This window comes from Salmo trutta, chromosome 15 (assembly GCF_901001165.1).
Source record: "Salmo trutta chromosome 15, fSalTru1.1, whole genome shotgun sequence".
NCBI lineage: Eukaryota > Metazoa > Chordata > Actinopteri > Salmoniformes > Salmonidae > Salmo > Salmo trutta.
Window position 1 is genome coordinate 7462031 of NC_042971.1, and position 12956 is coordinate 7474986.

Sequence of the window (12956 nt, forward strand, 5' to 3'; positions counted from 1 at the left end):
AAGCAACTTTTTATAGAGAGGGTAAAGTTGAGATTGCATAGGATTTTTTCTTTCTATTCTATAGATATGGACTTGAAGTTTATGTCAATCAATGCCAGGGGGATACGTAACCTGTTGAAGAGAAAAGCTTTTTTTCTGTTTTGTAAGGACTGCAACGCAGATCTTGTATTCGTTTCAAGAAACACATTCATGCAAAGAGGACTATAATTATTGGAAAAATCAGTGGGGCAGTGACATTTTTTTGGGCCACGGGACAAATTATTCAGCTGGGGTTGCAATTTTAGCACACAATTTGGATACTGTTCTAGTCCTCCAAATAACTTCCTTCTAGAGGAAATTGAAGAAATTCTTAAAAATCTAATGAGAAAATATCCATCCAGTCAGATAATAGTTGGTGGAGATTTTAATATGGTTTATTCTAATGAGACTGATAGATTGCCTCATAGGCCTAACTTTGGTGTGAACAAGTTGGTGAATTTCTGCCAAAGCCTGGACTTAATTGACATATGGAGAGTAAAAACCCTGGAGAGATACAATACACATGGAGTAATAGAGATCGTTCCTTACAATCAAGAATTGATTTGTGGGTGATAACCTCTAGTCTTGTGCCCAACACTGTAGAGGTAAAAATACTGCCTGCAGTCCTGACGGATCATAAAGTCATATGGTTGACTGTAAGAATATGCAGTAATGATGGTAAGAAATACTCTGGTGGTACTGGAAACTAACTAAACTCATTGTTATTGCATGATGATTTAAAAAATGTGATTAAGAATCTAATCTCTGTTTACTGGAGTTTAGCTACATCTAATGCAGAATATGGGAAATATTGGGAACTGCTGAAATTTAAAATCCACTCAGCCTGTATTACTTATGGAAAACGGCTTGCTTAAAGAAGGAGATGTGAGGTAGCTGAACTCTCTAAAACAATTGGCCGATATCACAGAGATTGAGCATCTTGATCTTAATGAGAAAGCTAAATTGAATGATTTACAGAATCAACTAGATACATTGTATGAGGAAAAGGCTAGAGGAGCTTTCATAAGATCTAGAAAACAATGGCTTTGAAAAAGGTGAAAAGAACAGTAGATACTTTTTTAATTTGGAGAAGAGGAGAGGGAACTCAACACACTTCGGAAACTTAAAATTAATGGGGTTACCACTGAGGATAGAGAGTGTTATCAGAAATTTACCCACTAAATTGTATGAGAATCTTTACTCCTTAGATAACAATTTGAGTGACTCTAAGGATCTCCTTGATTCTATAGAGAATGTTAATTCGATTAGTGAAGAACTCAGTCTTTTTGCCAAGATTTATCCATTATGGACATGCAGTACGGGGTTGCTCAGTTAAAAAAGAACAAATCTCCAGGTTGTGATGGGATTAACCTCTGAATTTTACAAAACCTTCTTTGAAGAAATAGCCCCTTTTTTACTTGAAACCTTTAAGGAGGCTATAAAGAAGGGAGAACTACCTGCCTCTCTGAAGCAAGGGGTTATTACTCTTATACCTAAACCACACAAGGATCTCCTAAGTATTGATAATTGGCGTCCAATCACACTCCTAAATAACGACTACAAAATTATAGCCTTAATCTTTGCAAAAAGGTTAAAGTCTTGCTTAAATGATCTGATTGATGAATGTCAATCAGGGTTTATGAAAGGGCGCCATATATCTAATAATCTGAGGATGATATTAGACTTGGTTGAGTATCGTGATCTATTAGATGACTTCCCTGTTATCCTATTTCTGGATTTTCAGAAAGCATTTGATACAGTAAGTCACAATTTTATCTTTGATTGTCTTAAGCATTTGAAATTTGGTCGTTTCTTTGTTGATGCTATTAGAACTCTGTATAATGGTGGCAATAGCTGTATCAAACTCTGTCATGGAACATCCTCAAGATTAACATTTACAAAGGAATACGACAAGGCTGTCCAATTTCACCTTTTTTTATTTTTGTTAGTTTCTCAAATGTTATGCTCATTAGTTCATAAAGTCCATTTGAAGGCATTACTTTCCAGTCCAGAGAGATCAAGATATCCCAACTGGCGGATGACACCTCACCTTTTTTTGAAAAATGTACTCTCAAGCTAGATTAGCATTGCGATATGTGAAGCAGTTTCTCCAAAATCTCAGGCTTGACTTTAAATCTTTCCAATGTGAGTTGTTTTGTTTTGAAAGGAGCTGTCAACCCAGCAGATTGTAACATCTCTGAAAAAGATACTGTAAACCTACCTCGGTGTAAAGATCACCAAAAATCTTAAGGCTATGAATGATCTTAATTTGAACCCTGTAACTGAATCTGCCAAAAAAAATTCTCCTCATGGTTAGGGAGGGATTTAAGTCTTCAAGGAAGGGTGCTTTTATCCAAAGCTGAGGGGCTATCTTTTTCATCTATTGACATTCCCAAATCCACTTGCTGTACCTTAGATAGGCTTTTGTTACAACTTCATATGGAAAAACAAGCCACATAAGATAAAGAGGATGTTATCACCAACAGGGTTTGTGATGGCGGTCTAAATGTCTTAGACTTCACTCTCTTCAATCAGATATCAAAGGTCAACTGGATTAAAACGGTACATAAAAAAATCCTCATAGCTTCTGGAATATTATACCTCATTTTGTTTTTCAGAAGTTCGGCGGGCTTAATTTTTTACTACAATGTCCATTATATTGTGGGTAAAATTCCTGTGAAACTGGCGGTTTTTCACAAGCAGGCTTTAATGTGCTGGGCTTTGTTGTATAAACACAACTTTTCACCTCATAAATGTTTTATTTGGAACAATGGGTCGATATTACATAGAAATAAGATGTTATTTAACCATAAATGGTTCTGGAAAAACATTGTTCTTGTCAGCCAATTGGTTAATAACAGTGGGAATCTATTTACACGGAGAGAATTTATGGAAATATACAACTTTGAGGTTTCAAGCAAGGAATATGACACTGTTATTAAAGCTATACCTAGTGGGATAAAAACTTTACTTCAGAATAATACATATTTTGGAATATCTCCGATTGTAAGCGATATTCAGGTGAATGGCATTGGTCTACTAGATACGAAATTCAACAATCGTTTAATAAGGGATATTTTCTACAGGAAGTCTATTCCCTCTGCGATATTTTGTTGGGCTTCATCGTTTGATTTAAACTGGCGCCGTGCTTGGCTCACTCCACACAGATTTATGGTGACCAATAAAGTAAAGGAGATCTCCTTTAAGATAATCCATAGATGCTATCCGTGTAATAGTTTGATTTCTAAATATATATTTGACGTTACCAGTGAATGCAGTTTTTGTGAACTAGAAACTGAATCTATTGAACACTTATTCTGTAATTGTTTATATAGTGAAGTGTTTGGGACTGATTGTAAAACTATATCTTAGCCGCAAATTGCATACAACATTGATATTACTAAGTTTGACATATTATTTTCCTACACTGATTCCACAATTGAACGTGAGTATGTCATAAATCTCTTTATTTTATTAGGAAAATCTTTTATCCATAAATCAAAATTTATGAAGAAAAAGCCCCTTTTCTTAATTTTTTAACCTGATTTGGAACAGTACGTAGAATCTTTAAAACGTACACAAAACAAAATGTCAAAAAAATGTATTCGATATATGTCTGTATTTGATTTGATATAATAGTTTTTTTTATTTTTCTCTAACTTCTTTGGATTCCCTCTGGCTGTTATGTTATGTTTATGTTTTGCATGTTACTGTTATTTACAGCAAGTTAAATAAAGATTTGTGCAAACTTAAAAATAAAAAATAATAAAATAAAAACCCCCTCTCTCCTAGTATCTCTGTCCACCATCTTTGATCCAGTTCAGTTCTGTGTAGGGGTACCCCTCTCTCCTAGTATTTCTGTCCGCCATCTTTGATCCAGATCAGTTCTGTGTAGGGGTACCCCTCTCTCCTAGTATTTCTGTCCTCCATCTTTGATCCAGATCAGTTCTGTGTAGGGGTACCCCTCTCTCCTAGTATTTCTGTCCGCCATCTTTTGATCCAGTTCAGTTCTGTGTAGGGGTACCCCTCTCTCCTAGTATTTCTGTCCGCCATCTTGATCCAGATCAGTTCTGTGTAGGGGTACCCCTCTCTCCTAGTATTTCTGTCCTCCATCTTTGATCCAGATCAGTTCTGTGTAGGGGTACCCCTCTCTCCTAGTATTTCTGTCCACCATCTTGATCCAGTTCAGTTCTGTGTAGGGGTACCCTCTCTCCTAGTGTTCTGTCCTCCATCTTTGATCCAGTTTCAGTTCTGTGTAGGGGTACCCCTCTCTCCTAGTATTTCTGTCCACCATCTTTGACCCAGTTCAGTTCTGTGTAGGGGTACCCCTCTCTCCATAGTGTTTCTGTCCTCCATCTTTGATCCAGTTCAGTTCTGTGTAGGGGTACCACCTCTCTCCTAGTATTTCTGTCCGCCATTCTTTGAATCCAGATCAGTTCGTGTAGGGGTACCCCTCTCTCCTAGTGTTTCTGTCCTCCTCATCTTTGATATCCAGTTCAGTTCTGTGTAGGGGTACCCCTCTCTCCTAGTATTTCTGTCCACCATCTTTGACCCAGTTCAGTTCTGTGTAGGGGTACCCCTCTCTCCTAGTGTTTCTGTCCTCCATCTTTGATCCAGTTCAGTTCTGTGTAGGGGTACCCCTCTCTCCTAGTATTTCCTGTCCGCCATCTTTGATCCAGATCAGTTCTGTGTAGGGGTACCCCCTCTCTCCTAGTATTTCTGTCCACCATCTTTGATCCAGATCAGTTCTGTGTAGGGGTACCCCTCTCTCCTAGTATTTCTGTCCTCCATCTTTGATCCAGTTCAGTTCTGTGTAGGGGTACCCCTCTCTCCTAGTGTTTCTGTCCACCATCTTTGATCCAGATCAGTTCTGTGTAGGGGTACCCCTCTCTCCTAGTGTTTCTGTCCACCATCTTTGATCCAGATCAGTTCTGTGTAGGGGTACCCCTCTCTCCTAGTGTTTCTGTCCGCCATCTTTGACCCAGTTCAGTTCTGTGTAGGGGTACCCCTCTCTCCTAGTGTTTCTGTCCGCCATCTTTGATCCAGTTCAGTTCTGTGTAGGGGTACCCCTCTCTCCTAGTATTTCTGTCCGCTATCTTTGCTGAAGAAAGTCTCACAGTCACTAGTGCAGCAGCAGCCTCCCCCGGTCCTAGTGCCGGCCTGATAGGAAGTTTAAGATGCGACGTTGACGAAAAAAAGAAATCACAGAAAAAATATATTGACTGATATTGATTTATTTGGAGGGGGGCTAATGAATATTTTAGGACCAGCGATGTCCCTTATTCCTACCCTTTAACTTTTTGTCTGACAATAAAATAAACATTTTACTCAACTGCGTTACCCACTCCAGTCAGCAGATGGCGGTGTGGGAATTTAAGGCGATGCTGTTGGTGTGACGTATAATCTAGTGGACGGAACTCTTCTTTCAACAGTAGCAACAGTTATTCACCCACCTCGGTAGCTTGCTAGACAAGTAGCCGAACCAATAAGCTCTTTAGACGCTTTAGTGTATATTAGCCTCTGTGTTTTAAACCCACTTCTGTCGTCTAGGTTAGTTTACTCCGATTTAATTTCATATTTACGGTGTTGTTGTTATTAATCAGCTAGCGGGCTGGTTTAGTTAGCATTAGCCTAGCTAGCTAACATCTCCGACCATGCGGTTACTGAGCTACTCTCCTCCTGTTAAAGAAGATGAGGATGTCACAGTAAAACAAGAAGTAGAGGGTGAGACCGTTACTGTGAAAGAAGAAAAAGACGCGTTCAGAGTGAAAGAAGATGAGGATATCACAGTAAAAGGAGAGGCGGAAGAGCAAGAGGAGGATGCTGTTTATGGAGTGAAAGAGGAGGAGGAGGAGATCACTGTCACATTGATAAAGGAGGAGGAAGAAGAGGAGGAAACTGGATATCTGGACCCGGTTTCCCAAACGCATCTTAAGGCGTCCAGTGGTTCTAACGGTGAACTTAGCCATAAGATGGTTTTGGGAAACCGTTCCCTGATTAACACTAGTAAGTACTGTCTTAAATACAGAGGCACAAACTCTGCAGTTGTTGAACTGATGTTGGGTGTTAAAGGGGAGATCTGCAAATGCTATATCCATTTTCGACTTTTAAATTATTTATTTATAGCCATTGTAAATCAACACTGTATAGCCTCAACATGTTTAAAACTATAATGTTGATATCATGGATGGTCAGTCCTTGCATCCATAGGTCTGTCTGTCTGTAGTTACATTTCTCCAACCCCATCATCATCTTATTACCAAAACAGTGGTGGAATGACAGATTTGTTATTGTTTGAACTGCAGATTGCTGGGTTGTGTGGGTTTTTAAACAGCAACAAAATGTCTGCCCAGATGCTTGCTTTGGTAAACAGCTGAGGGATGGGGGCTGGAGAAATGTAACCACTCTCAAATTCATAGAGAAAGCTATTGTATCAACTGTAACCCAACACCTAGCGACCTCTTTAAGAAGTTCAGACATCTTGGTGTAACAGTTATAAGGTGTTGGCTTGACAGTTGCTGGACCCAGGTTTGAGTTCAGCTCAGGGCTGAATTCACTACACTATAAATACAAAGACTGGGCCATCCATGAGGTCAAAATTATCGTTTTAAAACAGATTTTGAGGCTATATAGTATATTCTATAATTGCCTGTGAAGATTTACCGTGGGGGCAAATTATTAGAGCTGTTGATAAGTCATTGTATAATATTCATCAAATTTTTTTCATGCCATTACATTAAAGGCAAGACATACCTAGATTCAATTACATTCATGAATTGGTTAGAAACCTTTCCTTTAAAACCTTCTCAAAGTAGGTGCCTTGATGGATTTGTAAAAAAGGGTTTGTCATAAAACACTTTTTATTTATTTAAATGTAACCTTTTTTTAACTAGGCAAGTCAGTTAAGAACAAATTCTTATTGACAATGAAGGCCTACCCCGGATGACGCTGGGCCAATTGTGCGCTGCCCTATGGGACTCCTGATGGGCTACACCAGCGGTCTGCAACCTTTTCCATTTGGAGTGCCAAGTTAACTTACCATTTCTACCAATCTGTTTGCCAGTTATGATTTTCATGTGTATATTTTACTGGAACAGTTTCATTTCATTTATAATAGTATCTCAAAATCATAGATTGTCTGTGATTATTCTACAATCTAAATGAAAATTTTACAAATCTAAAAGTAACTTTTATTGCCATTGCCAACTATGTAAAAATAGCCTACATAAAACCAACAAATAAAAACATTGCAGACTGCAGTTAGAAAATATCCTGATAAAAGGTCAGTTAGGAACACCACTTCATTTTAAGAATGCCAGAATAATAGTAGAGAGAATTATTTATTTCAGCTTTATTCTTTCAGGTAGAAAATATCCTGATTAAAATAAATGTCCTATAGGTCACATTGGCTGCCATGGCCTGTCTACAACAAACTTGAAACATTGTATCAACTGGGTCTGCCAGAAACTCTGATAGCAAGCTTGCAACATTGTATAAAATATTCTGGGCCCTCAGAGTTTCCCAGCCAGTGAGTTTGGGACAGACACAGCTGTCGGCTATTTGTGCAAAGAATAAGAAGTAATCAGGTATTTTATGACATTTCCACTGGATCAGAGCATTACATTTTTCCCTTTTATGCCGAGTGGTTATCAAAACGGTGAGAGCTGGAAATCTTTTACTAAAATACTTTGAGGAACTATTGCCATTCGCAATTGATTTTGATTAGACTTTTTTTACTTGCTGTTCGAGGTGAAGAAACATTTGCTTTGAGAAGCTCCACAACTCATTAGTGGTGGTGCATTAAGACAATCAGAAATACTATCAGACATCCCCAAATGGGCACATTTATAGGCCTACATTTGCACACAGACCAGGTAGACTAGTCCTACTTCTATATGTGTAATCAGGTGTGCGTCCTTACTCAACATTGACAGGAGTGTTTCAAACAAAAGACAATGAATAAATTGACAACTGACGCATTTATAGGCCTAGAATACAGTATATACATATGAGATGAGTAATGTAGGGTATGTAAACATTATTAAAGTGACTGGTGATACCTTTGATTAAGTCCATTTATTAAAGTGGTCAGAGATTGAGTCTGTATGTTGGCAGCAGCCACTCAACGTTAGTGATGGCTGTTTAACAGTCTGATGGTCTTGAGATAGAAGCTGTTTTTCAGTCTCTCGGTCCCAGCTTTGATGCACCTGTACTGACCTCGCCTTCTGGATGATAGGCGGGCGTGAACAGATAGTGGCTCGGGTGGTGTTGTCCTTGATGATATTTTTGGTCTACCTGTGACATCGGGTGTTGTAGGTGACCTGGAGGGCAGGTAGTTTGCCCCCATTGATGCGTTGAGTAGACCGTACTACCATCTGGAGAGCCTTGCGGTTGAGGGCGGTGCAGTTACAGTACCAGGCGGTGATACAGCCTGAAAGGGTACTCTCAATTGTGCATCTGTAAAAGTTTGTGGAGTGTTTTTCCCGGTGACAAGCCAAATTTCTTCAACTTCCCTGAGGTTGAAGAGGCACTGTCGTGCCTATTTCACCACGCTGGCTGTGTGGTGGACCATTTCAGTTTGGCTGTGATGTGTACGCCGAGGAACTTAAAACGTTCCATCTTCTCCACTACTGTCCCGTCGATGTGGATGGGGGTGCTCCCTCTGCAGTTTCCTTGAAGTCCACAGATCATCTCCTTTGTTTTGTTGATGTGAGTGAGAGTGTTATTTTCCTGACACCAGACTCCGAGGGCCCTCACTCCTCCCTGTAGGCCGTCTCGTTGTTGTTGTTAATCAAGCCGACTACTGTAGTGTTGTCTGCAGTTGGAAGCGTGCATGGCACGCAGTCGGTGGGTGAACCGGGAGTACAGGAGAGGGCTGAGAACGCACCCTTGCAGGGCCCCAGTGTTGAGGATCAGTGGGGTGGGAGATATTATTTCCTACTTTACCGCCTGGAGGTGACCCGTCATAATATCCAGGACCCAGTTGCACAGGGCAGGGTCTCGAGTTAATGACGAGATTGGAGGGTACTATGGTGTAATTGCTGAGCTTGTAGTCAATGAACAGCATTCTTACATAGGTGTTCCTTTTTGTCCAGATGGGATAGGGCAGTGTGATGGCGATTGCATCGTGCCCTATTTTGGGCAGTAAGCAAATTGAACTGGTATCAGGTAGCGTGGAGGTGATATGATTCTTGACTAGTCTCTCAAAGCACTTCATGAGGACAGCAGTGAGTGAAAATGGGCGATAGTCATTTAGCTCAGTTACCTTAGCTTTCTTGGTGAACAGGAACAATGGTGGCCCTCTTGAAGCATGTGGGCACAGCAGACTGGGATAGGGATTGATTGAATATGTCCGTAAACACAATCATCCAGCTGGTCTGCGAATGCATGAGGACGCGGCGAGGGATGCCGTCTGGGGCCGTCAGCCTTGCGAGGGTTAACACGTTTAAATGTTTTACTCACGTCGGCCACAGAGGAAAGCCCACAGTCTTTGATAGCGGGCCGTGTCGGTGGCACTGTATTGTCCTCAAAGCGAGCAAAGATGTTTAATTTGTCTGGTTAGCAATGTTCGTCCACCTTGTTGTCTAGAGATTGGACATGGCGAGTAATATGATCGGAAGCGGGGGATGATGTGCTCTCCTTCTGAGTCTGACCAGTAGGCCGCTCAGTCTGCCTCTTCTGTAATGATGATGATAATAATAATACCTAAAACAACAAATAACAGTCATCTTAACGTCACAGACAACACCCAATGGATACTGTCCTTAACACAGTTCTTAATAATTACACATAATACTTAATACTGTAGCTGTTTAGTTACAGTCATATGTTCAACTATCATCAGCTGATCCAGGAAATCATTTTCTGAATGACAGTCAAATGGCAAACATCACGACATGGGTATATTTGTTGTTAGGTGAAGTTATGGGTCCTACAGTAGGTCTATGTTGTTGTTAGGGGTCCTACAGTAGGTCTATGTTATTGTTAGGTAAAGTTGTGTGCCAATTTGGCAAACACTTAGTGTACAAACCCTCATTGTCAGGCTGATGGAAAAGCTAGCCAAAGAGCATTTTACTGGTTGAAGTGTTTTTTTAAAAGTATAAAGCAGTTGAGTTGCGATGATGACAGAAAAATTAAATTAAGCAGGACATTCAAACGAGCCTTACAATTATAATCCAAAGTAGTGTGAAATACTCTTATAAGCAACCTGGAAATGGAAGTTACTTCCCTGAGTTTTCCCCCATTCACATTCAGAAAACATTGTGAAAAACTAAAATCTTTGCTCACCATTTTTGCTCCAGGCAGATATAATACATGCATAACTATCGGTTTCCTCATTACCAGGTATACTACATCCATAACTAGCGGTTTCCTCACTAGCAGGGAGGAATTTCTGCAATGAAATTGCCCTCGTGCCACAATTTTAGCAAACACAGAAATTGTCCTATATTGGAGACCAAAAGTTGTCTGGCACACTGCTTAGGGTTTCAAACAACTTGAATAACTCAATCATCAATGTTACTACTAATGTGAAAACCAAGACAAAATGACTATTCTTGTTCATTTTGTGGGCCTTTAACCATCTGTCTGACTTTGTTGTTCACGCAGGAGAGAGACGTGACTATCGTGGACCCTCTGGGGAGCCTAAAAAACCTCATCATGCTGACAAGGCAGAGAAGAGTCTCTCCACATTAGAACACCTCAAGAACACCAGCAGAGACCCACAGGGAAGAGAACTCACCACTGCTCTGACTGTGGGAAGAGATTCACCTCATCAGCAGGCATTAAAATTCATCAGAGAACACACACAGGAGAGAAACCTTTTAGCTGTACTCAATGTGGGAAGAGTTTTACTCAATCAACCAGCCTGATATCACACCAGAGAACACACACAGGAGAGAAACCTTATAGCTGTGATGAATGTGGGAAGAGTTATGTTACATCTAGCAGTCTGACTAAACACCGGAGAACACACACAGGAGAGAAATCTTATAGCTGTGATGAATGTGGGAAGAGTTTTGTTATGTCTAACAGTCTGACTAAACACCGGAGAACACACACAGGAGAGAAACCTTATAGCTGTGCTCAATGTGGGAAGAGCTTTACTGAGTCTAGCTGTCTGACTAAACACCAGAGAACACACACAGGAGAGAAGCCTTTTAGCTGTAATCAATGTGGGAAGAGTTTTTCTCAGTCAGGCAGCCTGCGATCACACCATAGAACACACACCGGAGAGAAACCTTATCGCTGTGCTCAATGTGGGAAGAGTTTTACTCGTTCAGCCAGCCTGAAATCACACCGTAGAACACACACAGGAGAAAAATATTATAGCTGTGCTCAATGTGGGAAGAGCTTTACTGAGTCTAGCTGTCTGACTAAACACCGGAGAACACACACAGGAGAGAAACCTTATAGCTGTGCTCAATGTGGGAAGAGCTTTACTGAGTCTAGCTGTCTGACTAAACACCAGAGAACACACACAGGAGAGAAGCCTTTTAGCTGTAATCAATGTGGGAAGAGTTTTACTCAGTCAACCAGCCTGATATCGCACCAGAGAAAACACACACAGGAGAGAAATCTTATAGCTGTGCTCAATGTGGGAAGAGTTTTACTACGTCTAGCAAGCGGACTACACACCATATAACACATACAGGAGAAACCTCAGCTGTGATCAGTGTGACCAGAGATAATCTGATAAAATACCTCAATCAATGAATTAATGTCACAATGTAGAATGTTTTAACATTGTAGAAGGAGTATTTTAATGATGTCACAATGTAGAACCTAAACGTTTGTCCCCTGTTCTATTGATTTCAACATGATATGGATATTAGCCTCAGGGGGAAAATCCAGGCTCTGAAATGGAAGAGTTACTATTTATGTGATTTAACAAAAAGTGACTAACAAAAAAAGAGTTGTGTTACACTTAACAACGTACACTTGAATCAAAATGCAACACTTCAAAATGTAGCTAGCTGTTTTCTACAAATTGTCCTCTAACCAGTGATGTACACATTATTCTCTGATGCCGTGTGGTTTTTGAGCTGTTAGTTTTAACAGGACGTGCAACCTCATCTCCCTCCTCTCACACAATTGATTTCAACATGATATCGATGAGTGATGACAAATAAGTGTTGTGTTCCTTTGTTTAGCGACCCCTACATTTAAATGCATCACTCCAAAATGTAGCTGACTGTCTTCTGCAGGTTGTCCTCTAATCAGTGAGGTAAAAGATGCCTCCCATTTCCATGTGTTTTTTTAGTTGTGTTAGTTTCAACAGCACGTACAACCTGATCGATATCAGTAATTTATTGCTACATATCAAAACAACAGCATTTCTGGTGCTTGTGCAGTTAATAAGGTGCTTGTTTGATGATTATTGTGGCAGATGTTTGTGTATATAGTATGACCCATTTTATGTTTAGGTTTTCAATATATCCAAAACTGTTTCTGCATATTGGTTATTGATTTGTACACGTTAAAACTGTGTTTTAACATTTGGCTATCACACCTAGCAACATGTCATTGAAAATACTTTGAAAAAAGGACTATGCAACCAAATATTCATTTTACATTTCATGTAACATTTAGTAATCATAATTATTTATGCAACCAACTGACAATTGGGTTCAATTATATTGACATTGTTACCCTGCTTTTAGAATATCAGGGTTCATTCTCAGATGTGCCAACCCAAATGTACTAGAGCATGACATTGGGGACTGGGCCCCGATCCAACAACATGCCTATCTAGTGAACCCTGAAAAGAGAGAGAAGCTCTGCAGTGAGGTGGAAAGTTACTATGGATATTGCAGGAGTTTCCTCTTGAAATCAGACATGTCTGTGGTAAGGACAACTTGGTTTCTGATTGTCTCAAGGGTGTGCAGTCAAAAAGTTTTGTGTTTAGCCAGTGCGTTACCATGGATCACAATTGATTT

At 40.0% G+C, this 12956-nt stretch overlaps 1 pseudogene; it reads left to right on the forward strand.

Annotated features, from left to right (window-relative positions):
- The first annotated feature begins 10768 nt into the window (after positions 1–10768).
- LOC115148406 (zinc finger protein 180-like) lies at positions 10769–11734 on the forward strand (annotated as a pseudogene).
- The last annotated feature ends 1222 nt before the right edge of the window (positions 11735–12956 follow it).